Source organism: Lemur catta, chromosome 12, assembly GCF_020740605.2.
Source record: "Lemur catta isolate mLemCat1 chromosome 12, mLemCat1.pri, whole genome shotgun sequence".
In the NCBI taxonomy this organism is placed as follows: domain Eukaryota; kingdom Metazoa; phylum Chordata; class Mammalia; order Primates; family Lemuridae; genus Lemur; species Lemur catta.
Genome location: NC_059139.1, coordinates 65,623,426 through 65,648,494, shown reverse-complemented (window position 1 = coordinate 65,648,494; position 25,069 = coordinate 65,623,426). Strand labels below are relative to the sequence as shown.

The 25,069-nt window shown below is 40.2% G+C and overlaps 1 long non-coding RNA gene across 2 annotated transcripts; it reads right to left on the bottom strand.

Moving 5' to 3' along the window:
- Positions 1-21,846: 21,846 nt before the first annotated feature.
- On the bottom strand, positions 21,847-24,077 carry LOC123648303. Of its 2 annotated transcripts, none has more exons than XR_006738558.1 (4): positions 23,923-24,077; positions 23,261-23,444; positions 22,288-22,474; positions 21,847-21,928 (listed from the first exon to the last, which is right to left on the bottom strand). It is a non-coding gene; the product is annotated as an uncharacterized LOC123648303 (long non-coding RNA). The 2 variants fall into 2 exon arrangements; XR_006738557.1 differs by lacking the exon at positions 23,923-24,077 and adding an exon at positions 23,771-23,860.
- Between the last annotated feature and the right edge of the window lie 992 nt (positions 24,078-25,069).

The following is a 25,069-nucleotide window of genomic DNA, read 5'->3' as shown; positions in this document are numbered from 1 at the left end:
ACACCAGGAAAAAAAATTTAAATTAAAGTGAAGATTAAAAACAAACTCAAGGGAGGGGAAAAAAAAACCAATATGACAGTTTCAGAATTTCATGTTGGTTGATATCCAAATATGTGTTTAACCAATTTGGCATTCATTAGCCATAGAAATCACTCTTGATGACATTGTAGGGGAGGAAAAGGTTTTCCTTAGCCCTCCTAAGGTCCCTGGCTGGGTCTGAAAATCAAACTGACAAAGACTGATTAAAAGGAAGAAAGCATACAAATGTATTCAATATAAATTTTATATAACACAAATGCCTTCATAAGGAAATGAAGACCCAAAGAAATGAGTAAACGTGTATTTTTATTCTTAGGTTTGATGCAGAGTGGGTAGCTGTGGAGAAACATGAAGGAAGGACAAAGGGTATGACCTAATGGCAATAAACTGGGGGAAACTTAGCAAGGCCTGTTTGTTCAGATTCTTCTTGGCATCTCTGTGTCTTCAGAGATAAGGAAGCCCCTTTGCCCTGGGAATAGGGAGGCAACTCTCACATGAGATGCTCATGACTTGCTCCGGGGGAGAAGGGTGGGAGAAGATCAGAGTGACCTTCTTGTTTCTGTCATTTTCTCAAATTCCTTCAGTTTAAAATATTTAGGATACAGTATGTTGGGGTAGTGTGTTCTGAGCTCCACCAATAGGTTGAAAAAATCATGCAATTTTCCCTGATAGAATGGCAAAATTTTCTTACTATTTCTATAAGTCATTTGTTTTTACCTCAACAAAGGAAACAGAAACAACTAACGGTAGACAATATTTCTTGTTCTGATGATAGACAGCAAACCAGATTTCAGTTGGTCACTAACTCAGTCTTACGATTTTATCTCAGGGATTGATAACAATAAACAAGTCTTAAAATCCAGTTCCACTAAGCCATGGTTGAAAATTGTTCAGGCTGGAGATTCTCTTCATGTTTTATGAAGGTAAATTTAGAGGGGGAAAAGGCTTAGTAAACATTAAACTATTTCAGCTCACATTTAATAGTGTGGTTACATACATATTTACATAGCTCTGACTTGTGTCCCTATTACTGTGTGCTCTATTTTAATCATTTAACATTATTTCATGTCCATCTTTCTACATATTACTCTGCTTCCAAAACTTGTCTTCAATAGTATTTCATCAGTGAGTTTATTTGCTCTTCAGGGAAATGTTTGTTGTTCCCAGTTTTCATTATCTTTAATAGCACTATTCTGAACATACTTAAAAAAAATTACTTTTTAAAAATCTGATTTATTTTCTCCAAGGGCGATTCCTCTAGGTAGTTCCAAACTCTCTTTTTAAATGTTAATTTTAAGTACTCTTTTTATGACATATTTTTATTTTATTTATCTGTTTAGAGGCAGCATCTTGCTATGTTGCCCAGGCTGGAGTGCAATGGCTGTTCACAGGCAGGATCATAGCTTACTGCAGCCTCCAATGCCTGGCCTCAAGCAAGCCTCCCACCTCAGCCTCCCAAGTAGCTAGGACTACAGACACGTGCCACTGCACCGGGCTCTCTGACATATTTTTAATATAATGGCCTGAATTCTTTTTTTGAAACTAAATAAGTAAACATTTTCTAGAGTGAAATTAACTTGACAAATGGTTTGAATATTTTAAAATCCTTAACACATAATAAATACTTAGTATATATTACCAGATTATTCTCCCAAAATAGAAAACCAATTAAAGTGCTGTAACATATGTGGTCCAATTTCCTCACAATGCCACCTTTTTAAAGTCTTAGAATTATTGTTATTGCTACTCTAATAGGAAAGTTTCTTCCCAAAGACCTATAAATGCTCTCCACTACAAAAAATTTTTTAGAAGTGTTAGATTTCAAAACCAGGCCTGTCATCTGACCAAAGACCTACTTGGGCAAGAAGCTTTTTCTTTGTTCTTCTGTTTTTGTATTTTCACTAGTAAATTTTTACTCAACCAAATGAGAAAAAATAGAATATTTAGAGATGCTTACAGATAGCAGGCATATGGGTAGAAGTAATGTATGTTTTTACAAAGTGACTAACGTTAACTAACATCAATGTCAGGCACAAAAATACACAAAGGATAAACAGAGAGTATGTCATTCTGATTAACAAATACAGAATATTAGCAACTTTACACAAAGACAAAGATGACATATTCCTTTAGAGAGTGGCTCTATATAAGTTTAAAATGAACCCCCCATCTGGGCTATTTCTGGCAAATGGAGAATTTGTACAAATATATTTGAGTTCTCTGTTTATCAAAAGTTTATCTTAAAATACTCAAAGCAGTCACTATGTCTCCTTCGTATCCCTTCGCCATACACTAGATTTTGTTGCAGCCAAAGGGAAGGAAAGATACTAAAATATGCACAACCTTTGCAGATGCTGCTCCTCTGAAAGACAACTCTGCTTCTGGTGCAACAGGCTACAACAGAAGGAAAACTTGAAGCACAAACATCAAACATCCCATTCAAATAGTACCAGGAGTTTCTCTTTTTCTTCTCTATGCCTTCTTTCCTTGCACCGATCTATTTGGTTATGCCACCGAACAGTTTCATTTCTACCAAACCATTATGCTGGGCTTTGAAATAATACAATACAGATGTTCCGTATTCTCTAACAGCCCTGTGCTTGCTCTCTCTCCCTCTCTTTCTCTCTATCCTCTCCACCTACAGGGGTAGGGCCTGAAAGAATAAAGAAAGGGACCTGAAAAGAGAAAGGCTCACATGGTGCCCATGTGCTGGTTACATACTTATTTTTCTCAGTAGGGTTGGCAAATGATGTCTTGAACCAATGTGTCATTAAATGAATGAGCTCCTTCACCCTCACAATAGATGCCTTAACAAAATCCACTTGGTAGGGCAAGAGGGCCAAGGCACACAGCTGGGCCTCCTCAATGTCATTACAGAGGTATAGTTTGCGGTAAAGGTGAAGTTTTAAATCTGTTAACACCAAGGAACAAAGACAACTGTGAGAATTTCCTTCCCCCTCTCCTCTCCTGTTTTCCCCTGGTACAAATGAGCTCTGGCATTCTGATTAATTAAACTTTGAGCACTTAAAACAAAACAGTTTTCTGTATGCAAGAGAGTTATTCTAGTTTGCCCAAGTAATTAAAGAGTAAGCTTCAGCATTACAATGCCTGAGCAGTGCAAATTGAGCAAACCCTGGCACAAGAAAACCTGTGTGATGAGAAAGATTTTCTTTCTATCAGCAGAGGAAGTTCATTTCTCAGAAGCAGATTTAATTACCTTATGCAAATATCATGTAGCATGGAAGCTAAATGTCACTATGATCTCTGCCCAATAATCTATATAATCCCCCCATTTAATATCCAAATTGTTATTATGTGTGTATGTATATATATATATATATATATATATACATGCAAATATACACACACACACACACAGTCATGTGCTGCATATCAACCTTTCAGTCAACGACAGACCACATATATGATGTGGTCCCATAAGATTATAACGGAACTGAATAATTTCTATCACCTAGTGAAGTCTTAGCCATCATAACATCATAGTACAACGAATTATTCACATGATTTTGGTGATGCTGTTGTAAACAAACCTACTTTATAAACTTTATAAAGTAAAAAAGTTACAGTAAGCTAAGGTTAATTTATTATCGAAGAAAGGAAAATATTTTAAAATCAATTTAGTATAGCCTAAGTGTGCAGTGTTTATAAAGTCTACAGTAGTGTCCAGTAACGTCCTAGCCTTCACATGCACTCACCAATCACTCACTGACTCACCCAGAGCAACTGCCAGTCCTGCAAGCTCCATTCATGGTAAGTGCCCTATACAGGTGTACCATCTTTTATCTTTTATGCTATATATTTACTGTACCTTTTCTATGTATAGATGTGTTTGGATACACAAATACTGACCATTGTGTTACAATTGCCTGTAGTATTTGATACAGTAACATGCTGTACAGGTGTGTCACCTAGGAACAATAGGCTACATCCTATAGCCTAGGTGTGTAGGAAGTCAGTGGTCCCCAACCTTTTGGGTGCCAGGGACCAGTTTCATGGAAGACAATTTTTCCACGGACTGTGTGTGTGTGTTGGGGGGTGGGTGTTGGGGATGATTCAAGCACAATGCATTTATTGATTTATTGTGCAAACCTCTCTGCTAATGATAACCTGTATTTGCAGCTGCTCCCCAGCGCTAGCATCACCACCTCAGCTCCACCTCAGATCATCAGGCATTAGATTCTCATAAGGAGCACGCAACCTAGACCCCTGGCATGTGCAGTTTACAGTAGGTTTTGCACTCCTATGAGAATCCAATGCTGCTGCAGATCTGACAGGAGGCGGAGCTTATGCGGTGATGTGAGCAATGGGGAGTGGCTGAAAACATATAGATAAAGCTTTGCTGGCTCACCTGCCACTCATCCACTGCTGTGTGGCTCAGTTCCTAACAGGCCACAGACTGGCTGGTACTGGTCCATGGCCTGGGGGTTAGGGACCGCAGTATTAGGCTGTACTTTCTAGGTTTATGTAAGTACGCTCTGTGATGGCCACACAACAATGCAATCTCAGAACATATCCCCTTTGTTAAGCAATACATAACTCTGTGTGTGTGTGTGTGTGTGTGTGGAGAGAATCTACCACCTGAACACTTGAATTAATTACGTTTATGAAGATGAAGATGATTTAAAATGACATTTAGCTATTTAGACAAATTGAAAACAAGTAAGCTACTTCAGTTAACCGACAGATTAATGAGATAGGAAAGCTAGATTAAACAGCAAATATGATCGAACCATCTACAGCTTAAAACCGCAATCTCATAAAACGTTATTAACTATAAATGCTTGGTAACTTTTATCATAGTCTACTTAAATTTTCTCAGTCCTACACGATTAGAGGTTTAATGTGACTCTATTTTGCATACTCTTTTTATGTACCTGTCCTTCTGCCCAACTAAGTTGAGACACAAGGACTTTACCATTTGTTAATTGTGGCAAATTTATATTCTACAACATACATTTTAAAGTTAATTGTCTAACCTGCACCAAAATGTTTATTGCTGCACAATTCACAATTGTAAAGGCATGGGATCAACCTAAGTGCTCACCAACTGATGAGTGGATAAAGAAAAATGTGGTATATATACACCATAAAGTACTACTCAGCCATAAACAGGAATGAAATAATGTTTTTTGCAGCAACTTTGATGGAACTGGAGAACATTATCCTAAGTGAAGTATCTCAGGAATGGAAAAACAAATACCACATTTTCTCACTTGTAAGTGAGAGCTAAATGATGGGTATATGTGGTCATAAAGTGGTACAACTGACATTGAAAACTAAGAAGGGGGAGGGTGGCAAGGGGTGAGGTGTAAAAATCTACCTGTTGGGTACAATGTACACTATTCTGGTGATGGGTACACTAAAAGCCAGGACTTTAGCATTATACAATACATCCATGTAACAAAACACAGTGCCCCCTAAACACATTGGGAAAAAACCAAAACCTCTCAAGACACACACACACACACACACACACACACACACACACAATTAAGTTAATTGTCTAGTTACTTTATTTTACTTGTAAATATATTTTACAAAACAATGCACATATGCCTTTATCTTGATCCCTAATTTTAAGGGTATCTACACAATCCTTTTATATAGTCCAGTTGTTTAGGGCCAGATCAGAGATGTAATAGCAGGTTATTATCAACAGGTTAAAAAGTAAAATCAAATTCCTATGATAAACATAAATGAACAAATAGAGCTGTCTATGGCAGAGATTCTTGTAAATATTATTATAACAAACATTCCAATCCCAAAGTTACAAGGCAGAAGTCATTAGAACTATTAAAACAGATCTTTCAATTTTACTGGGAGGCTGTCTGCCTTTCTTAGCAAACAGGTTTGGACAGAAACTCAGGTTTATGATGGTAAAAGATTGAATAAATAATAATTTAACCTAAATTTTCGTATGCAATAGATAAGTCAGATATTTCCTGACTTTTCTGATCCATCTGATAAGATGTCATAGTTGACTCAGAGATGATCTACTCAAAGCCACTGTACCATTTCCCCTCTTTCAAGGTTCTTCACTATCAGGAACTAAAGTTGGTGGCTTCTGACTTCAATTATTTTTGAGGCTTATGATTTTCTGTTTCTACTCTGCGTGACTTGCATTGTCTATTAAACTCTGTTAGTCTTATTATTATCATTTGCAAAACAAGAATACTGCACTTAGCTTCCTTACTATGCAACACGTACTATCCTGTGCTTTATATTTATTAGCACGTTCATTCTTCAACAACCCTGAGCTGTAGGAACTATTATTATCTCCAGTTTGTAAGTGAGGAAATAGAGTTGGAGAGGTTAAGTAGCTTGCCCAAAGGCACACAGCTTAGAAGTTAAAACCCTCTACTGCCACCATGTAGATCTGAGCACAAGTGCTTCTTCGGTGGTTAATTCAGTACCTTTAGACTTTAATGAACATACGAATCACCTGGGGATCTTGTGACATGCAGTCTCTGATTCAGTAGATCTGGGGTGGGGCCCAAAGAAAAGTATTTCCAATATGTTCCCAAGTGACACTGATCCTGGTGGGTGGAGGATCCTATCTGGAAGAGGAATATTGTCAACCATGTCCTTGTCAAATCTCATGGCTCTGGGCTGCATCACGGCACACAGGCCATGCTACTCATTGTCTAGCACATGTGTAAGATGTGGAGGGAATAACGTTAAGATGCCTGTGAGGGTCTGATGTGATCATCTGAGTCGTAGTCTGACAATTATTATTAACATTTCGTAGCCCATTGAAATTTCTCGGAACTCCAGGAGTTGTCTGAGTTGCTGTCTCCTGTCAAATCCATTCCCCATCATCAATGGAGGGAAGCAGAGTTACTTAATCACTTCAGTCTTTTTCAATTCATCTCACACAGCTGTGCTCAAGAACTTAGGGGACTTAGCAGTCGGTGTAAAATGTGCTTCTGTTCCTCTGGAATATGTTTTTAGCTTGGAAGCTACTGATACAACCTCAGATCCTCAAGACAATTACCCAGAAGCTGCTGTTGGCTAACAACTGGGCTTTTGAAGTGTGCACAGAAGAGAAAGAAAGCATTTTGCACAAACTCAAGGCCTATGATAAAACCTAAAATATCTTTCCTTGATAAATATTCATTGAACTAAGCACTTTCTTCCATAATTTCAAGTTAAATCCCATATTTTAATTCTCACAACTATCCTAGCAAGTAACTTTCTCATCCCTGTTTTATAGACGGAAAACTTGAGAGTTGAGAGTTTTACATGGCTTCCCCAGGGTCCCATAGACAACATGAAATAGATCTGCAGTTTGGCTCCAGGCCCACTGTGTCCTCTCCACTGTGTAACTCTGATGTTCTGTCAGTCTACACAGGAGGCAAGATAAAGCCAGACTTACCTGGGTTTGCACCGCCAGCCATTTAGTAGCTATGTAACCTTAGGCAAGTTGTTTAAATTCTCTAAGGCTCACTCAGTTTTTCAATATTTAAAGCAGAAGAGGCATGTCTAGGAAAGATTAGGGAAGGGAGTCACGTGAGCAGAGTCTTGAAAGATGAACAGGAACTTCCAAGGCAGACAGTGGGGGCAGGTTAAGGAAAGTACATCAATGGGGACATCTATGCAAAGACATGGAGTTAGGGGAGAGCACAGAGCTTTAGGAAATCAATATTTCTGGGTTGCTGGCTCATGAATCTCTCCTCTACCAAATGTGAGCCCCACAAAAGCAAAAAATCTTGATCTCCTAGCTCAGTACCTGATCCATTGTAAGTACTTAATGGCACATGATAGGTGTTTTGGAAATAATGGTTGAATGAAGTGAACAAATGAATGAAAATATTTAATACCTACTGCTAAGCTAGAGGAAGATTACTGGTCATGTATTGGTTCATAAGTTGCTAGACAGTTCTGCCATTTTGCCACGTAGAGAAAATATAAATGTATTAACTCTAGCAGAACCCAGCCAGACTCAATCCCCAAGCTCTCTGGAGAATACATTTACATCTACATAAATCACTTGGTCATTTGGGCCTCCACTCTGGCTGCTATAACAAAATACCACAGAGTGGGTGGTTTAAACAACATAAATTGATTTTCTCAAAGTTTTGGAGGTGGGGGCAGCTTATAAGAAGGTCCTGGCAGATTTGGATTTTGGGGAGAGCTCTCCTCTTGGCTTGCAAGTGTCGTCTTCCAGTTGTATCATTGCATGGTGAACAGAGAAAGCTCCCTTTCTCTTCCTTTTCTTATAAGGGCATTAATCCCATCATGGGGGTTCTACCCTCATGACCTCATATCAACCTAATTATCTCCCAAAGGCCCCCACTCCTTACACCATCACACTGGGGGTTAGGGCTTCAACGTATGAATTTTGAGAGGATACAAACATTTTGTCGCTAACAGAACCTTAATCTCCTGGTCTAAAATGAAGATACTTTATCTCCCCTTTTTTATGAATGTGATTAGATTTTATACTTTGTATCTTATTCCAGATACCACAACATTTTAGGAATAAAAATAGCATCACAATGACCATAACAAAGTCATTGTCTGGCTCTGTCCTTATTACTTCCCACTTCTACGAGTTCTAATTCCCTCCTGGTTCTCCCCTACTTAAGATACCCCCAAAGCATATCCCACACACGCGTTCAGGCTAATTCTTCCTGTACTGTGTGGCATCTGCCATTATTCTTCTCATGTTCTTTTGTCCTGTATCTGATGACTTCTGTGGCTGCTGATGCCAAAAGCATCTATGGTCTCCCCCAAAGATGGTAATGCCACCAGTGCCATGGCTGCCAAAGCCACGGCTGCTCCTGCCAGTGCCAGGGAACTAAGGCCACCAAATAAAGAGGCATGCTCTGGCACCTTCTCAATTCAGGGTGAGGGTTGGTCCCTTGCTACTCAGCCTCTGGGTACCTTCCCTGCTCAGGCAGTAACTCCAGAGCTGTTCTCAAGCTGCAGAGCTGTGCTGACTTGAGCTCTGGCTGCCTTAGTAGGTATCTGGGAAACAGCTTCTCTGGTTTTTGCTCAATTTTTTTTGAAGTCTTTCTCCCAAAGTCATGAGTCCAGAAGGGCTGAGTAATAAACATCTCTCTCTTCAACAATGATCTGTTGACTTTGGACCAAAGCTCTATACCTAACCTGCCTTTTCCACTAAAGAAGACTCATGTACCCTCCTGAATCCCCCAGATGGTGACTGAATCTCGTACAAACTTATCTTAGGCTCAAGGTGGGATTCCTGCTGTAAGATGAAGCTCCTCAAAGGCAATGTCTATACTTCTTTTGCACACTTTCTGTGCTCCATTATACCAGACAAATGGTTAATACTTAATAATAATACTTTTTAAACTGAAAACTTGTGGTGTAAAGATATATAATGTTTATGCACTACAGGGGAAAAAAAAGCAACCCCTAAAAGTACTAAGCATTTCAGTTCTACTGCAAGCAGCCTGGTTGTGTAAGCCCAGCTCATCATATCGTGTCTGGACGTGGTCAGTCCTCTTAAATGCATAATAAATGAGCAGCCACTTAAAGGCTTTCTTTGAAAGAAAACAAATAAATCTTACCTGTGGAGGGTGCAGGCCCCAGGACATCATAATAAGCCATGATCTCAAAAGAATGACTGTGAAGACTTTCAATACAAAGAAAATTGAATCTTAAAGACAATGATGTTCTCTTCTTCATTACGATCCTTAAAACAGTAACATGACTTGGCATGAGAAATAATAGGAAGAGAGAAAAGAAAACACTAGGTGATTTTCTACCACCTGTCCCCTTACCATAGCCTTGCTTATCTCTTGGCTATTTCTTGAGCATTCCAGGAATGTTTCCTCTTTTCGACCTCTTCAGTTGCTGTTCCCTGCACCTAGAATACACCTATTTCAGGTAATTCACATGGCTTGATCTCTGGCTTCATGCAGCCTCTGCTATACAACGTGGGCTTTCCTGGTCTCTCTTGTCCCTTGCCCAATTTTATGTTTCTTCATAGCATTTAATTACCACTTGGCATTATGTTATTTGCTTATTCCCTCTCACACCGCAGCATCAGGTCCGCAAGGGCAGGAACTGTGTTTGTTTTGTTCACTGCTCTGTACCTAATGCCTGACGCATATTTATTGCCTGCTCAATAAATAATTTTAAAATGAATGATCATCTAAATATGAATTGGGCAGCAAGATATTTTCAATCATGAATATGATTAAGTAAAATATTTTAAAAGCTATTGTCAGACTTCCACTTCTGGGTACAACAGAGTTATTTATAGCAGATCTGTGCTCGCTGAGAACAACTAGACAACTGAATTTAAGAAATCATGTGTACATGTGTTTTAGAGACATTGGAGACCTGCTGAAGCTGGAGGGGCCAAGATTTGGCAGGTGGGGGTGGGAGACAGTAGTAGATCATAGAGAGGTGAACTTATATCTCACGGCCCTACCCCTAGGGATATATGCTGATTTGGAGAATAGACAAGAGACTGAAAATACAGACTTTGCTTGGGCAGAGGGATGCTTCTGGGGTTAAAGAAACCATCAGGGCTTTGTCAAGCTAATGGGGCTGAAGAGGCAACGGTAGAGACTCAGAGGCCACGATCCTGGTGAAAAATGAAGGGTGGAGAACTGAACCTGAAATATGATCTGCTTTTCCCTCAAAACGTTTGCTAAATTCTGAAGATACTTAAGGTAGGTATGGTTAAGAAACGAAGCAGAATGTCTTGCAGAGGTGAGTGAAATTTTTGTTAGTCATGCCGCGCTGAGGCAACATTAATGTTCAGTCTCAGGTGCTCAGGAGGTAAGGATTGGAGAGAGTACTTGGTCAACACACGAGGCTATAACAGTGGTTCCTAAACTTTGTCACCTAATCAGTATCACCTGGGGATCCCTTAAAAGTTTTGCTACCTAGCTCCCACCACTAAACGTTTTTTAATTTAATTGATATGGGGTATGACCTGTGTGATTAGCTCTCACTCTATCCACCCTGTGTGGAAAAAAAGGGCTGAATCACTGTGTGATTTTTTTATACACAGTGTCCTGGTTTTAATTTTTAAAAATCACTAGGAATTCCAAGAGACAAAGTGGTTATAAGATACAAAACTAAGAGAAAAAACAAACTGTAGAAACAGACCCCATCAGCAACCCAAATATTGGTATAAGCAAGTAAAGATTTTAGGTAATTACTATGTTCAATAAAATGGAGAAAAAAATGCTAAAAGGAAGACAAAAAGATGGAAAATTAAACCAGAGTTGGATTTTATACATATATTATATATATATATATATATATATTATATATATATATATATATATATATATATATAAAGATTTGAATGAAAAGTCTAGAACCGAAGAAGACAATCATTGAACTAAGAACCTTATAGATAAATTTAACAAAAGATTAGCTACAGCAGAAGAGACAATTAGTGAACTGTAAGACAGGTCACTAGCCAAAATGAAATAAAATATGTCCAATCTTTCATTTAAATTGAACAGAGATTTCCAAAAATTCATATTCCAGAATACATTTTTTTTAAGTGTCAAGACTATGAAGCGCTAATTGGCTCCATGTAGGTACCATAAAAAGACTACCTGATATCATTATATTTCCTCACCTCACTTTTCTCATGAGTATATCCTTCTCTCTCAGTTGGGGATGGGGGAGTTAGGAAGAGTGAAAAGCAGTTAGAATAAATTAGCAACCCACCATTTCTGTCACAAATTAAAGGCAAATCTCATCATGCCCAACGTGATAATTGTATGTTTGGGAGATACAGTTCTAGGTGGGTGAATAACCCTGGGAATAACCAGCGGGTCTGAATCAGGTATGGAATCTGTCAGGGGAATTCAGGTAGGTCCTGAGAAAGTCAGTACTATCCTAGGCTAACTGGCATGAGACTCACTGTCCAGTGAGCATCACACGAGATTTTTGCTATTATTGTATGTAGAAATAGAACATGGGTCCTAGCAGCGTTTGGTCACAAGTCCTTAGGTAATAACATCTGCCATCTTTTATTTTTTGTCAACTCAGTTAAAAATAACTATTTGTTGGAGAAGAGCCTGAAGTTTTCCTGAACTGAGAATATAAAGAGACAGAAATATTCTTGTTTTCAATAACTATAAATCAAAGTGATAAAAAAGAAGAAATAATGGACGGACGTCCCAATTATAGCCGTAAGTGTGATAGGCACGACATATTTTATGGCACTGTCTCCGTAGAAGCTCAGACTGTGTCGCCCCACTGTGGTTTTCAATAATAAACATCCTGGTATGTAAAGAGAGAGGCGCAGTACCCTCGGCGTGTCAGTGATTTCCAGTACCTCGGGGTTACTGAGCAAGTCCCCTGAGACTTCATTCACAAACACGGCCCAGAAAATGACTGACACAGAACAGTTGCTGTTACTTGTGGGCTAAGACGTGGACTAGTTCCAAGGGAAAAGAAAGGCTTTTCTCACATCCATCTTTCAAAATAAAGTAACTGAATAGCTTTAAAAATAACAGCAACAAACAATATATCACCAAAAACCAGGTATCAACTGAAACAATAAACTTCTTTACTCTCTCAGTGGGTGGGAGTCAAAACCAACTGTCAGACTCACATATCTGCTTCTTTTCCATTTTTAACTCAGTTTTCCCTTCAAATGAATCTTGGTGTGGTCTGGGCAGCTCTGAGTAGCAGAGAGCCAGAAAAAGTGACTGCTGCACACAGATAGCAGCACAAGGAAGGCCCGCAACAGTCCTCTTCCTTCAGTCTGTCTTGAGGTCCCATTCCTCTCTAATTATGTTCCCTTTTTTGCCATAGGAATTATTCCGCAAAATAAAATATGGGATAAAATATATTCTGAGTTGAATTAAAACCATTAGCCCCTTGAAAAAATGCCAAGGAAGGGAAACAAACAGGCTTTTAACAGGCACAGAGGGAAGGATAGGGGTTACCTGGGAATCCTGTTCAACTTTAAATGTTTTTCAAATTAGATTATTTAATGAGTTGAAAGTATAGAAGGAACATAGGTTAGAAAATTAATTTGCTTGTTTTCAGTCAAGAATAATTAGAGCCAATGAACCAAGTTTTTCAAGGCTGTAATTTTTCATGGGTTTTACTTTAAACTCATTCTGAAAATCTAATAAAATAAATATTTCAAGTGGTATTTTGTCCAGCAGAAATGTGCCTGAGATATGAGGGGAAAAAGAGTTTGGATGCTGCATCTGTAAGATTCTCTGAAGTTTCACAGGCTGGGAATAGAGGAAAAGGGCAAAATAATGAAGAACAAAGATTTTGAGTCCAAATAACATCACCGTGGAAAGAGTACACACTAGTCTTATTTTTAATGTCCTTTTAGAGTACACTAACTGTCCTGTTTTGATAAATAATAATAACAACGGTATAATATACCCTATAGTTTACAAATTTAATGGGGGAAAACTTGGAAGAAGCAATGGGTAAAAATGAAAAACACATTCTCCCATTTCTTCTTCTTTTTTTTTTTCTTGTTTCTTAAAGGTGGTCTTTCCCCATCCAAAGTGTGACCGTACGTGAAACGCCCTCATTTCCCTTTCTGCCTCACCCACGCCAACATACTTCATTACGGTCACCGGCATGCCGTTCATCTGTCATCTTTTGCTAACTACCGCAATTTAGTAGGTGTTTGGTATTCCTGAAGGTAGTGTTTCTCATTAAAAGACACATTCACACTAGTCCTCTACACTTAGTTGAAGCCAGGGCTTGGTAATGAATCTACTATATAAATTAATAAACAGTTCTGGGACATTGTTTTTAAACCATTAATCTTATTTTGGAATTCAAGTGACACACGGCCTGGCTTGTTTTTGTCAAGAAAAATGTGTTGTTCACTTGACAACGTAGTTATTTGCATGTGTCTGCATCCTCGATTCACTAAACTGAAAAAAAAAAAGAAAAATAGCAAGAGATGTAAAAATGAAATAGAAACATAAATAATAACTTATTAGGGCCTTTTCTTTTTCTTTCTTTTTTTGTTTTTGGAACTCACCAAAAAAAAAATGGGCCTGATTAGTTCAATATTTGGGGCAAAGAGACATTGTGTGTAATGTCAGGAAAGTGGCATCAGCAAGAGACCCGAGGACATCGCTAAAGGGAACGTTTGTCAGACAAATGTGTTTCAAAGACTCTTCAGTGCTTGGAGGTACCTTTCCCACCCCTTCCTGTTTGCATTCCACAGAGTCAGATTTCAGCTAAGGGAATGGAAATTAAATAAAGGTGCACTGGGGAACACATAATTAGTCCTTAAATCATAGGATCTCAAATTCGTGAAATTTCATCAAAAGTTTAGTAGGAGTCTTAAAAAGATGCCTCTAGGGCAATCTCTCCAAGTTTTCTCCCAAGACTTTAACGTTAAGCATACACAAGTAATTATTATTCGATAATGCTCTTTTGTGCCAAACTAAGAATTTTCTTTAACAGTCTTTTCCACCTGTGGAATAAAATAAGTCACAGAAACACATTCACTCAGACCTGTTCTCATGTGAAGTTTGCTTCAAGTTTTTTCTCAGGACATCCAGCCCTTCTCTCAATTGTTTCTTGCAATTGTTCACATTGGCAAACACATCGCTGAACAACACTATGTCAATCTCAGAGCATCCCCGGGTGTCCGTCCCCTTTGTGTAAGAACCACCCTGTGAAGACAAAAGATACCACGTGGGGAAAACCTAAACGAACCCTAAGGGAAGTGCAGATTTCAAGTAGTCTTCCTTCCCCCCCTACCCCTCAAAAAACACAGGAGAAGGAGAAAGTAATCAATAATGGCCTACTGAGAATTTAGGTTCTGTGGAAAAGAAAAAAAGTATTTTTGAAAAATGCCTGAAAATCTTTATGGACAGTCACAGCTAGAAGTTCTCAGACTCTTCCTGCTTGAAAGGTTGTGAGGAACCCACAGGGACAGGAATTAACTTGACCACTGTACACCAGAACCCAGCCCAGTACTCACTCACCGCAGCCCTCAGCAAACACCGGAGAGGGCAACCCCAAATGTCGGTCCTGCAACACAAATCGTACCTACAGAAGTCAGAATTATAGTGACTATTTGGTGTTTCTGGTAGATGTTAGTTTGTTATGTTTCTAAATCTATCACGAATGATTTTAATACAGTACCATGTAATTATCATTAATGAGAATTTACCTTAAAGCTCTTGCCAAATGTAATTTTATAAAAGTTAAAACTTTAAGTAATTAACGGTACATATTTGCCTTCTTGAGCACTTAAGGAAAACTCTACATGGCAAGTTCCCAAAGGAACTTCCTTAGCAGTCCAAGGAACTGTTATCTATGATTTGAGAACCATCATTCCCTATAAGGAAAAGGCAAAATCAATCTGTCAAAGGTAGAACGTGACCCATAAAATGACAATGCAATTTCATATGAAGTTAGAAAACGTTCTGAAGCTCTGAACTCACTGTCATTTACTGTAAATTAATCTCTTAAGGATTTCCAACAGCCCCTTCTGTCAGGTACTGTGTTGAGTGCTGAAGTAAACAAGAAGGCACCATTTTGAAATCTTGGCATCTCCCTGGCCTGCCCCAGGAGGACGCTGAGCTCTTCACAGAGGCATGACAGCATGCACAGAGTATGGACAGGTAGAGGGGAGAGTTCATGGGTCATGAGGAGTGTATACTACTAGAGCAAATAGGGGAACAAATACCACCTACTAACAAAAGCTGTTGTCGGTCAAGGGCAAAGGGTGGGTGTATATCTCCCAACTCGTAGGACCATGAAAGACACTTGAGAGCAGCATTTCCAAGAGTGAGAACCACAAAGTACCAGTAAAGGGTCAATGGAAGATACAAGACATCATTCTAGTTACTCTAAGCAGAAAACGAGGTAATTCAGGGAATCGCTGGAATAGCTAAAAGAATAGGTTCCAGGCTGGGCTTTGAGGACTGACTTTCAGAATAACACTGCAGAACTGGCCTGCTAAGGGAACTGTTGCCCCACTTACAGTCAGAGAGCTGGAACTCTGAAAGCTGCCATGGCAACTGCTGGCTCCAGGATTGAACTGCCCTTGTTGAGATCTAGGATTTAAGAAGCTGCCTCTGGGCCGGACGCAGTGGTTCACGCCAGTAATCCTAGCACTCTGGGTAGGCCAAAGTAGGAGGATCACTTGAGGTCAGGAGTTCTAGACCATCCTAAGCAATAGGGAGACCCTGTCTCTACTAAAAATAGAAAAAATTAGCCGGGCGTGGTGGCGCAAGTCTATAGTCCCAGCTACTCAGGAGGCTGAGGCAAGAGGATTGCTTGAGCCCAGGAGTTTGAGGTTGCAGTGGGCTATGATGATGTCACTGTACTCTAGTCTGGGTGACAGAGCAAGACTCTGCCTCAAACAAAACAAAACAAAACAAAACAAGCTGCCCTGTGGGTCCTAGAAACATCCCATCCAGGGAGTAGAAGTTACGGCCACAACTCTTGGCTCCAAAGTCATTCTGTATCTGTTATACCTGCACTAGCTAAAATTGTGCCTCAGGCTCCACCACCTCGCAGTTCTGGACTCAAATCTTGCACTAGCGCAACTAATTGATGAAACCAAAATCCCATTAGAAATCATAGCTGCGCAGCAATATGGGAAATGTAGGGGTTTTTAGTTTCCTTAACCTGAGAGCTCTTAATATGCTAATGTGTGCTATCAATCTCCAGGAATGGAATAAAGGGTACAGCAATCCCTGAACTTAATTGATCATCAGCCCCTGTTTTCAGTGAGCATCTTGCAGGACTGGAACTAGAGCACTAGCTCCACATTCCCAACTGTGCACCCTAAATACCTTATCTCTGTAGCATAAAATATGTAGCTTCATATTCAGGCTTTTGCCATAGCTACCTTGCTAGAATTCAATCATACACATTATATTTGATATTGAGTTACATTAAAAGACAATTTTTACTTTTAAATAAAGGTTTAAATATGTCTTTATAACAATTATTGTTTTATTTTGTTTTTTTGACACAGGGCCTTGCTCTGCCGCCCAGGCTGGAGTGTCGTGGCATGATCATGGCTCACTGCAACCTCAAACTCCTGGGCCAAGCAGTCGTCCTGCCTCCGCCTCCCAAAGTGCTGGGATTACAGGTGGGACCACCACGCCCAGCTATGAGTGCATTTTTAAATGAACAAATGGAAAAAATATCAGAATAAAATGCCTTCAGAAATATGTCCTGCATTTTTTTTTTCCTAAATACATACTAGGTACTATGTACCGATGGTATTAACATGAAAAATAAAAATAACAAGAGGGAAGCCGCACCGTCACTCTCGTTGGAATGCCTTCCCTGTGTGTAGGCCATTTTCTTCCCTCCAGGAAGTTTTCACAGCACGCTCCGCACTCTGTGGACGGCCATTCCCGGACACAGCGACGTGTCGCTCAGGTGACAGGGAGCCCGTCAGCGCAGCACCTAATTACTGCCACAGGCCGGTCGCTCCAGCATGAAATGGGGCCCCGGGGGAAAGGCTCACCTCCTTTGCCACCAACTCCCTTAAGCATCCCTTTACAAATATCGGTCAAGTGTGAGCCAAGTCCTGGGCCCTGCCAATGCAAAGGCGCTTTCGTTCTTTGGGCAAAAACTGCCACCCGTAATGGGTTCCAGCTGTTGCACGCTTGAGTGCCTGCTCAGCCCGTCTGCAGCCTGGCCTGGCGTTTCAAAGGGCTCCTACCAGGCCCGTGTCGCCCCCATGCAGAAGGTGACGCTGGGCTGGAACACGTGGTCCTGCCCCGTGCATGTGCATTACCTCCAAGGGAAAGGAAATCGCTTCCTTCCGGCTGCGTGGCCGGCCCGGAGCTCAGGGGCTCGGGTTACCTGGATCACTCGGGAGGCCGCCGGCGAGCAGCCCTGGATCGGCCCGGTGAAGGCGCCAATTTCAGCAACACAAGCAGCACTCAGACGACCCGGGGCAGGGCGGATATTTTCGTCTGCAAATCTCTGTAGCTCTTGGGGACTTTTACACTCCAACATATTATGAGGTGAAAATCCTGTGGACGTTTGGGCTACACAGAGAAATGATCAGTATTTGGTATTCCCTGCACAGAAATAGATGTGCGTGTGGAGCGGGGTGGGGGGTGGAGGGAAGGCAAGAAGCTAATCCTGTGTGCAAACTATGTCCCGTTTGCCACTGGAATTGCCTTCGTCGCTGCCTGCTGGTGGAGCATCCGTTGAACCAGCAGACTTCGTTCTCTCCATACTTAGATGACATTTTAACCGTAGATCTCTCTAGAGACATGGATAAATTGCTCAGAAAACCGAGCTATTCAGATATTTTGATGCCATACACAAAAAGTCTTTGCCCCAATTTACTAAATTGTTTTAAGTTTCTATATGAAAAACATGGAAGTTAACAAGTTTCAGTAAAATGATAACAAAGCATTCCAAAGTAAGCCATCTAGTCTCGGAGTCTCAAACTGTCAGCCAGAGGCCATATTCTACCTGCAGAAAGTTAGGTTTGGCCTGCACAGTGCTTTCAAAAGGAAAAAATTGAGCCAACATTTAGAAATCCGGAGATAGTATATATTTTAAATTGAGGATATCAGAGGTGTTTGTTTTAAACCAGAAGATCTGACAAGACCAACTGCACCCTTCACAAGAGGAGACTGGATTCCTGAATTGCTACTGCCTGTTGGGGGAGGGGAGGTGGCACCAGGACCCCAGGCTCCACCAAGCCCTGTGATCCTGCCCTGAGGCTGAACAGCCTCTGGCATATATCACGTTGCTTGAGCTGTGCTTTTTCACAATGTTGAATTGTTTCCCTGCACCCACCTCTCTGCCATAGATAAGAAAGAAAAATGGGAAAGATCATATTCTCTTTCTTAGGCCAGGCCTAATTCACTCATTTAAAGATACCTGCCTGGCCCTATTCGGAGTTTGTCATCCCGAAAGACTAAAAACATTCTTTAAGGGAAAAGCCACAGGGACTTGCTCACACCCAGGGCCAGGCATGGGCACCACTGTAAGGAGGTGAGTGTGTCCCACCATAGGGCCTGCCACCTGTCCCCACCCTTGCCTCTGCCTGTGTCACCACCCCAGCCCCCCGGGGAGGATCTCAGCTATGTGTGGAGAGATGGTGGTTCAGGCTCTAGATCAGCATTTTTCAGGGGCCATAAAGAATCATAAAATCAATTTAATCAGTTAAAATCAGTTTTTTTTTTAATAAAGAAAAGGAATGTAATAGAAAAATTTCAAAATTCATCAGGCATAATAACGGTCTTAAGGACTGTGAATTTGTTGTTTTACATACAGCGTGTGTTCTGGGTGGCTGTATTAAAGAATGCCTCCTGTGGGTCGTGGACAAAAAGTCAGTAACCTGCTCCAGACCAGTGGTCCCAGGTCCTGGGAGCCCATGACACCTCGGTTTCTGGGAAGTCGTGAATCTGAGAACCTGTCAGCCTTTCTAAATGCTTTATAAGAGTTTTATGCACGAGACACGCTCAACAAAACACCCACAGGAAAATAACAAAACTAGATGAATACTTTTGAAAAATCTTTTATTTTCATTTGAGCTACAAGAAAGTAAAGGATATCCCCAGAAGCTGAGCACCAGGTGAAAGCAGGAATCTAGAGACATGAAGGGACAGTAAGGACACCGGCTGCCCCTGTGTCTGCAACCCCAGGTCTCCTAACCCCTCCGTCAGCCACTCGGGCCTCAGGCCACCCACACCCAGGGGCTGGAGGGAGATGCCCACACTGGCTCTGAGGCCTCAAAGGCTAAAGGCTCAGTGAAAGGATGAATGAAGGAGGCCATAGAGGGATGACAGCAAAGAAACTCTATAACTATCTCACTGGGTAGATTGAAAAAAGAAAAACACCTGATAATCTGAAATGACAAAGTGACCCTCATTTGGGTTTACAGAACAAATTCATATTATCATTGAGAATTCATTTTAGAGTAGCCTCAGGCTAATAAAGGGCCAAGTGCCTTGGAGAAGAAAATCCTTATCCTCTCTGGGAATGAGCTTTTATTTGGATCTCACTCATGGAACATTTACAAAAATTGAATATATCTACTCAGCTGTAGATAAAACTCAGCAGGTGTCAGAGAATGAGTATCACACAAATTAAATTCTCTGACTACCATGTAATTAAATGAGAAATCAGTAATAAAATAACTAAAAATAACCCATATTTTAGAAATGTTAAAAAAACGCATACTTTCAGATAACTCTTCGGTCAAAGAAGAAATGATAATGGAAATCAACATACTTAGACTGAACAGTAGCAGGAAACTTTATGTCAAAACTCAGGAGATGCATGGCCCCCTGTTTAATTTCATCAATCATGCCAAATTAACAGATTTGAGGTGGGTTTTTTTTTTTTATCCTTTTTGATTCTTTCGCTTGAGACATAATAGCTAATTGGTATACTACTCTTTTTAGGGACAATTTAACTGAAGTGGAATTAATCCCTTGTCAGAGACATCATTTTTATTTAGAATCAATTATGTATCCCTAAAAACAATTTTAATTTGTCAATAGACTTTCCTAAAAGAGCAACCACCAGTTAGTTTAGAGTGGAGACCATAAACTTGAGAGCAAAGGACAGATAATCAATATGTAAGCAAAAGGTGCAATATTAATATCTTAGTTTTCTGGTTATTTTTGACATGGGCAGGCCTTAAAAATATAGCTTACTTCTCTGTCTTCTGTGGTACTATATTCTATTGTACTATAAATGTACTGCTCCTGGCTCAGGATGACCTATTTCCCCCAGACCAAATTAATATAAACAATCCGGGGCAAAGAAGTTTGGCACACAGAAATTGGGGATGGGAGGATGAGATTAAAGAATAGAATTCTTACTAATGAATAAATTACACTTTAAACATTTCATAACTAAATCTTTTAAAGTAGAAGTTGCAAGGGATGGAATGTCTGATACAATTAAAGGATCCTTGGCAGGGAAATCTGAAAGCCACTGTTCTAGACTCTTCTTTCTTGCTCCTAATTTAAAAAAAAAAAAGTTTTTCCTCAGAGATCTGCTTTTAAAATAATAGTGAACTAATATGATAAGGTAATTTGTAGCAATTCACAAAAGTATTCTTCCTGGTTAAATATATTTATATGTGTTTGTAAATAGTACCCTAAGGGGTCAATGCCTTCATCTAAAGGAGTGTCCTATGGGCAGGAACCTCAGGACTTGGCAAAAACATTTGGGGACAGTTATGAACCAAAGGTTGCCTATGGAGTTCCCCTCAGAAAGGCTGGTGTGTCCCCTCCTTGGCTTGCCCAACTGAAGTCATTTATGTCAACATTTTGAAGAGTGTCTTAAATATATATATGCATAAATTATCTGCAAAATTCTCAAGCAGCCTAATAAATAATAACAGCCACTTACTTAAGCCAAATCCTCTACTTCACAAACATTTTTCAGATTTCTGTCCCAGAGCCCAGGGTCAGTTTCAATCTTACCTATTTTTCTCCTCTATCTCTGCCTTCTCCCAAATTCTCAAATGCGGGTGCCCACAGTCCTGTTCCTCCTACCAGCCCTGTTGGCTTCCCCAGCCCACTCCAAGTCCTTGAGGCAATCAGCCTCAAACATCTGGTGATGGTTAGAATTCTCTTCCAAATTCCGCTGGTCCTTGCATGATTTGAGGGATTTATGAAAATTCAAATCTAGAGTCTCCTTCTTTGCCCAACACATTAAAGCCTAAAGCCCCCCAGGACCATCCCTGAATAGATGCTCTACCTACCTTATGCTTCCTAACTTGGCCAGGTCATGGTTTGGTATCTGCCGTACCAACTTGTTTTCTGCCTTCAGTTTCTGCCATACCAAGTTGGCTTCTGCCATAGGATCTGCCCCTAAGTTTCACCCAGTCTCCCCCATGACCAAGCCTACCTGCTATTCTGTCTTGTTCCTTCCTTTTCTTTGGGACTGGAGTTCTGCCTGCTACCTCCTCCAGTACCTGAGGTTAGGATATGAATAATTGGGTCTCCTGAGTATGAGTGGCCCACCCACCTGACTCCCACCTGCATTCCTGACACTCTCACTTCCAACTGGAAGTCCCTAGAATTGTGCTTCTGATGGGGTTGTCTCTTTAAACAATGCCTCAGTTTCCCAATTTCCTCCTTAAATGTGGCTGTGCAGGATTATCCTCCACTCCTTCCATCCCAAGTCTCAAGCCACATCCTGGTACCATCGTCTTCCTTCTCTATTTCCTGTTCCTGGAACAACCCATAATACCTTGCACTAAGGGAAAACCAAAATACAGTTCCTACATCATAAGAATATCCACAAAAGGAAAGCTCTAGGCATCTGTTTTACCTCTTTTATTGGCTGGGAAGTGATGCTCTTGTATTTCGTGGATCTCCCGACTAAGGACTGTTCCAAAGTACCTAGAACACATCCTGTGAGTTTTTGATATTTTTGTAGCTGTGTGCTTTGTACTCGTGTCCTCCAGATTTTCCCAGTTTAGGTTGTGTGTCTCCATGGTTGACCTGTCATGCACAGACTGAGAAAAAGTAGATACTTAACAGGGACTTACAAGCACTATTTGAAAGATTGGCTGGTCTTCATTTGGCTTCTCACTAAACGCTCCCATTCATGGACACAGAAAACGTTCAGTCCATCCTCTGAAGTTCTCAAACATAGCAAAGTCAGTCATCAGTTCTTCTGTTATAGATGAAAAACCACTGTAAATTAATAAAGCAATAAACCATAAGAACCACAGTGCTGAAAAAATGTATAATTTTAAAAAGCACTAGATTTTGTTTAATAAAATCAGAAGAATGGGATCCTAGTTCTTTCTCTGATGCCTGCTTTTTGCATGACATTGGGCAAATCATTTAATCTGAATTTTTGTTTCCTCTTGTAAAATGGCAAGCAAGAAGGAGGGCAATACATTAATCTACCTTCTACCTCTAAGGTCACTTTGAACACAATGAATGCTAGGATTATGAGAATCCTATCGCTATTCAAAGCACTTTGGAATCACAATGACAATATCAGCAGCTTCCCTGGATGTAACACTCGGGCCCAGGGCATTAAGCTAAGTGCCCTTCACTGTAGCCCACGAGATGGGTACCGTGTAGCCCAGGAGGCTGAGACACCAGCATTAACCACTGCTCCCTACCACCTCCCCTACGACCATGGGTTTTGTTTTAATTTTTAGTTTTCTGTTAAGAGAGCTGCATAAAATGAATGAAAAACCAAAACCAGCAAACAACAGGCATGGATGTTTTAGAAAAAGTGGAGATGAGTCAAAGGTTTCACCCACTTTCACCCACTTGTACCTTACTGTGATCTTGGAGCTTCTCCCTCAGGACTTCTTGGCTGCATTTTTCACAGTGAACTTTTCCAAGATGCTTCAGTCAAAAGTGATACTTTAGGGCTGTGTGGCTGACAAAATCACTCCCACAGTGCTCACAGTTGTAGAATTTAAGAGCCCACATTCTTGCCCAGCGGAGTAGTGGAGTTAGATCCTATTGATGACAAAAACAAAAAGCACCAGCCCTTCGAAGAAAATCTAGTTGCTCACAGTGAACCAAAATAAAGGTATTGTTTCTAGTGTGCTAACTGTGCTCTACCATGAGTGTTTTCTAAGAAACTTATCCCTCACTAAAATCAAATACGGCATCATGAAAACATCCATTTAGATCCACTGCTTGTAACTTGGGTCTAATAAACATTAGCGAGGCTAGAAAAACAAATGCAAAATTGTGTATGTACGTACATTTTGCTAAGAAGAGTTTCAAATAGATCTATGACCCAAGATGTTATTAATAAAAATTGCTGATTTAGATATTACCTCTATTCAGGGGACTCTCTGAGAGCCATTGTTTCTCCTATTTTAACCGTCCAGTGAATTCCCATGTTTGGGAAAATTATCATGAGCCATGATTTCTATCTTTTGAACCAATCTCTGAATTTTTTTAAAAAGAAAGAAAAAGAAATTTGTACCAAGAGACTGAACAAGAAGAGGACGTTGGTGATTCCAATCTCTGGCTGACTGCTTCCAAAACTGTTTATTTTTTTGTTGCCAAGCAACTCTACTTGGATTTGTACTAACTTGTCTGAAGCTTAGAACTCCTTCCTCAGGGTTAAGAATTATGGGATTAGCAGTTACCAGTTTTGTAGCAAGATCCAACTTCTTAAACTGAACTAACAAATGAACTGTATGCCTTAATTTTGCATTTGCTGCTGTAACAAGTTAGTACAAAATTTTAGTGGCTTAAACACACAAAATTATTATCTTATATTTCTATAGGTCAAAGTCTGACATGAATCTTGCCGGACTAGAATTAAGATATTGTGCTGCATTCCTCTCTGCAGGCACTGGGTAGGATCCACTTCCTTGCTTTTTCCAGCTTTTAGAGGCTGCGGCATTCCTTGGCTGGTGACTCTCTCCCTGCCTCCTCCAAACTGGCAAAGGCAAGAGGAGTCCTGCTCACACTGCATCACTCTGATCTCCCCTACTTCCATCTTCCTTTTCCAAGGGCCCTTGTGACCCACTGGGCCCAACTACATAATCCAAGGCAATCTCCCTATTTTAAGGTCAGCTGATTAACAATCTTAATTTCACCTGCAAACTTAATTCTCCTTTGCATGTCAGGTAACAAATGCACAAATTCCAGGGATTAAAATGTGGATATCTCTGGGGGATCATTATTTTGCCTACCTCACTGTAGTTCTAAACTTCAATCAGGAATAGAAATGAATCCAAAATATGTCTACGTAAAATGGAAAAAGGGCAAACTGTTTTTACTCCCTGCAAACACTTGTGTACTTAATTGGTTTTGGAGTCTTTGCCAAACAAATTTAGAGCCACTGGATGATCTGTTACTGAAGACGTGGCTCTTCGCACTGAGGTGTGGTGCAGAGTTTTCCAACTACGAGTCCTGATCACATTAGGAAGATGTGAAATCAACTTAGTGGACTGTAACCAACATTTTTTAAAAAATTCAAATGGGACAAAACTAGAGAATATTGAACATAATGAATGTAAATAATAGTTTGTAACACATTTGTTACAGCTAAACATATTTATGTGTGTACTGGATTGCTAAGTAAAATACACTTTAAAAAATCTGGATTACACTAATTCGTT